Source organism: Portunus trituberculatus, chromosome 47 (genome assembly GCF_017591435.1).
Source record: "Portunus trituberculatus isolate SZX2019 chromosome 47, ASM1759143v1, whole genome shotgun sequence".
Lineage (NCBI taxonomy): Eukaryota > Metazoa > Arthropoda > Malacostraca > Decapoda > Portunidae > Portunus > Portunus trituberculatus.
In genome coordinates this window covers 27,440,510-27,445,749 of record NC_059301.1, presented here as the reverse complement: position 1 = coordinate 27,445,749, position 5,240 = coordinate 27,440,510, and positions in this window count along the sequence as shown.

Here is a 5,240-nt window from a genome sequence, read left to right as displayed (position 1 = left end):
AGAAGTGAGGCCGGCAGACGCAGCCAGTCAATGCTATGGGGTGAAGGGCAAGGCCAGGCTAGAGAGGAGAACTCATGTCTTCCTCATTCCCGTGGTTGCGATCTTCCCTTTCATACTTACTCATTCCGCTACCGCTAACACTGACTCTACTGGTACTGTGGGGACCAAGGGCCTGAGAGCCATGTTGCCTCAATAACACTACCTAACACTGACGACTTAGAACAGCCTGTTAAGAGAAAGTAAGGAGTAGCAGGTGTAGCCTACTGCCACTGGCGCTGCTTACTCGGTTGGTCTGTGATGTGTTGGAAGCGAGGCAAGGGAAGGTGCTCAAGGGCTCGGCTAAGTCGGGGGAGAAAAGTACGTGTGCATGCGTGTCTTTTTCTCTCTCCTTGTATATAATAGTATATAATAGCAATGTTGTAATCAGATTCAACTTCAGGCGAGTGTCGGTTAGCTTGGTGTCTTTGTGTTGACTTTCCATTTGCTCTCCCAGGTTTATTTTATTTTATTTTCAATCTTGTTTTTCTTCTTTTCTCTCTAATTCTGTTTCATTTTAGTGTTAGTTCATTGGTCGAAAACCACTTTAAGCTTTTCTAAGTAATATATCTTTCTACTCCAGTCTCCTTCTACTGGCAAACCCTAGAGCTTTCTTCCTCTTGCTGACTGTGACTTGAACTTCTTCAGAAGATGAGTATTAAGATTGTTCGGTCCTTCTACTCATCATTTGAACGAACCTTTTTATCCACTCTCTCTCTCTCTCTCTCTCTCTCTCTCTCTCTCTCTCTCTCTCTCTCTCTCTGATAGAATCGTAAACAAACTCTTTAATTTAGAAAGCACAAAAGGTAATCCTCTTTTTCTTGTTTTTTTCTGTGTACTTAAGTAAGTAGTTCTTTCACTGTATTTTCATTAACAAGAAAAGAAAAACCACAGTATCGAAAGTATGTCTTTGTGGATTGTCAAAGACTATTCACATTCTCTCCTACGTTTGTGTGTGTTAAGAGTTAATATCGTGACACGAGCCCTTCAGGAATGGTGAAGTTCATACTACTACCACATCATTCTCAAGGACTTTTACGAAAAAGTTTCAAACGAACAGGCCGTGATAAGCAAACCATACTGCGGCCTCAGGGGATCGGCTTCAATTTTCTTCCTTCAATCTTGCCAGAATCATACGAGTAATGCCAGCGCCGTGCTGTACCAGATGCGGTCCACGTGCTTCCCGTCAAGCATCCGTCAGAAAAGAGCAGCAGCAGCAGGTGCAGGCAGCGCTGGCGGCCAGGAAAGTCAGTCGACACCATGCGCAACTGGTTCCCGTCCCTCCCAACCCCACCCTAACTACTGGAAGGAGGAAGAAAACTCTCTCTCTCTCTCTCTCTCTCTCTCTCTCTCTCTCTCTCTCTCAACAGTGCAATCATATAACACAAAGAATGCTAAATTGGACCCAGAGACGCATTGACTAAAACTCAATATCGGGCCGCGCGTCAGGTCTTTGTGCCACAGTAAGCAGTGCCACGCTGCTGTATTCGACCTAGCGGGAGGAGGAGGAGGAGGAGGAGGAGGAGGAGGAGGAGGAGGAGGAGGTGGAGAGGGAGGAGAAATAGGAGGAAGAGGGAGAAGAAAAAATAGCAGAAAAGAAATAGAAGAGAGAGGAGGCAGAGAAAACAAAAAGAACATGGAGGAGGAGGAGGAGGAAGAGAACAAAGTGCCAAAAAAAGGAGAAAATGAGAAAAGCAAAGAAGGAAATAAAAAAACTAGAGAAAGAGAAAAAAGGAGACGAAATAGTAGAAGAAGAAGAAGAAGAAGAAGAAGAAGAAGAAGAAGAAGAAGAAGAAGAAGAAGAAGAAGAAGAAGAAGAAGAAGAAGAAGAGGAGTTGCAGCAGCAGCATAGCAGCAACAACAGCAGCAGCAGCATCAACAACAACATTAACAACAACAACAACAACAACAACACTTACGAAAATGGTCAAATTACGTTATCAATGGACGTGATCGATAAACACTAATCCTTGTCATGCAATAACTTGTGATGATCTTTATGGCTCTCGTAAGTTTCTCACATGTGTCTTTATTTCAGTAATATAGCATAAAAGCTTCAGGGAAATTCTTTTACTAAAATCCAAACATAAGTTCGTATCGCATCTAGTCGTGACAATGTACCCTCGCAGGGAGCACGCGCTTCAAGAGAGAGAGAGAGAGAGAGAGAGAGAGAGAGAGAGAGAGAGAGAGAGAGAGAGAGAGAATGTGTCAGTTGCATTACATTATAGAGAGAGAGAGAGAGAGAGAGAGAGAGAGAGAGAGAGAGAGAGAGAGAGAGAGAGAGAGAGAGAGAGAGAGAGAGAGAGAGAGAGAGAGAGAGAGAGAGAGAGAGAGAGAGAGAGAGAGAGAGAGAGAGAGAGAGAGAGAGAGAGAGAGAGAGAGAGAGAGAGAGAGAGAGAGAGAGAGAGAGAGAGAGAGAGAGAGAGAGAGAGAGAGAGAGAGAGAGAGAGAGAGAGAGAGAGAGAGAGAGAGAGAGAGAGAGAGAGAGAGAGAGAGAGAGAGAGAGAGAGAGAGAGAGAGAGAGAGAGAGAGAGAGAGAGAGAGAGAGAGAGAGAGAGAGAGAGAGAGAGAGAGAGAGAGAGAGAGAGAGAGAGAGAGAGAGAGAGAGAGAGAGAGAGAGAGAGAGAGAGAGAGAGAGAGAGAGAGAGAGAGAGAGAGAGAGAGAGAGAGAGAGAGAGAGAGAGAGAGAGAGAGAGAGAGAGAGAGAGAGAGAGAGAGAGAGAGAGAGAGAGAGAGAGAGAGAGAGAGAGAGAGAGAGAGAGAGAGAGAGAGAGAGAGAGAGAGAGAGAGAGAGAGAGAGAGAGAGAGAGAGAGAGAGAGAGAGAGAGAGAGAGAGAGAGAGAGAGAGAGAGAGAGAGAGAGAGAGAGAGAGAGAGAGAGAGAGAGAGAGAGAGAGAGAGAGAGAGAGAGAGAGAGAGAGAGAGAGAGAGAGAGAGAGAGAGAGAGAGAGAGAGAGAGAGAGAGAGAGAGAGAGAGAGAATCGTGAAATTCTCTCTCTCTCTCTCTCTCTCTCTCTCTCAGTTTTTCTCATGTTTTTTTATGTTTTTGTATACAGTGACTGCCACGTGTAACCTTACTAGCTTATTGCAGCTTCCTTTGCGCGCGCGCGTGTGTGTGTGTGTGTGTGTGTGTGATCACGAATTCATAACACACACACACACACACACACACACACACACACACACACACACACACACAAAGGAAGTTGCAATAAGCTAGTAAGGTTACATGAGGCAGTCACTGTATACAAAAATATAGGAACATGAAAAAAATAAGGGAAGGTGCAATACATATATATCTACTACTGTGTATATCCATTCATCATCCTTGTCCACGAAATCCTAATCAATTACCAAACTTATTAAGCGTATTCTCTTCGGATGTGTGGTGAAAAGAAATTCTGTGGACCAACAGCAAGGAGCGACGGGGGAAATGACGCCACGAGAGGAGCAAAGATAAAAGAATCCAGGGAAAAAACGTGATGTCCGTATTAGTTCGGAAGGATTAAAGTTGTAATCCAATACTGCTGCTGCTTACCAAGAACTTCTGTGCGATAGCAAGAGAAAAGCAGAGAAAGTTTTAAGCTGAGTGATCTTAGAGTGCAACTATTTTCTGAGCTTCTCGCCAGAGTTGCAAGGCGGTGCTGGTGAATCTGTGGCCGTATAAGAAACACCAAAGTAAGATATTGTGTTCTTAAGCCATTGAAGTTTTCATTAAGACTATTATGGAAACCCACAGATATGATTAACTGAGTTCTTACGATACAACTCCTCGTCAACAATGTACAACCATTGTTGAACATTAAAAATGTTACTAATGCCGTAGATATTACTAACCTGATTCTTATGATATATTTTTTCCGTCAACGCTACGGAACACTTGTTTTACTATAACTATAATAAAAAAAACATCAGTAACTACTTTGACCAAAATCAATTGAAATAATTAAGATACATTAAACGGAGAAATGTTTGAAAACAAGGATTTATGGATTTATGTGATAATAAAAGTTTCAAAATAGTTATGAATATACACAAACATAAATTCGTGGCTTCAGATAATTTTACCCAGCTCCTTTGGTTTGTTTAACATGGGATTAGATAAATAAACAAGACGAAAAGAAGAAAAAGGAAAAATAGACCTGTCTACTTGTCCATGCCACCTACATAAAAAAAAAAAAAAAAAAATAGGATAGCTTCATTAAGTTTTTCCTTCTCCAGCCAAAACACAAACAATACAGAAGTATGTTGGTTGCAAAAAGGAAGTGACATATAAGAGGGGCTTTAACTAAATAACAGAGATATTTTATTTGAAGTCTGAATGTGATACGAAATGGAGAGCCTCGCTGTTCCTACTCATCAACCGCCGTCCTAAACACACGTCAGACCTTGTGATTCTCAATGCTCGCTCATTCTATCTTCCTTTTCTCTCTTCCTTTTTCATGACCGGTAGTGCATAACTGCATATCCCTGGATCAGGCGAACACAATCCCGAGAGAGCAGTATCATGGCCACACACCCACGCGTGCACACACACACACACACACACACACACACACACACACACACACACACACACACACACACACACACACACACACACACACACACACACACACACACATTAATTAAAAGCACCATTTCATTTACAGAAGTCAGAATTGAAAGTCTCAGTAGATATGTACCTTTGTGAATATGTGATGAATGAACGCGTGGAAGAACCGGAACAAGAGTGTAGTCATGTGGAGTGCTAAAGAATATTCATTATCCTATTCCTGTAGTATTGTGTTATTAAATAGGACAGGGACTCCACGAGATTATGAAACTGTTGATAGTGAAGGAGCACAGCAACTACAATAGAATTATGATTCCTCTTCTTGGAATGATAGAGATAATTAATTTCGTATTCGTGTGTTACTATGTTTAGGAATAGGAGGAAGACTGCATTAAATATTAAATTATTTCTTTTCTATAATTTCTTTTCCTGAAATGATAGAGTATTCATTTCATTTCACCATACCTATGTGTTTCAAAATACGACGAAGGCTGTACTAAAATAAACAATTGATACTATGGTGAGAAGAGAAAGCACATAAACTAAAACCTAAGGACAAAAAAAATAATGGAAGCTAAAGGAAGGTCTGAAGCCTACACGTGGCAATCCCAGAAATAGGATTTATTTTCCTAGTGACAAAAAATATTCAC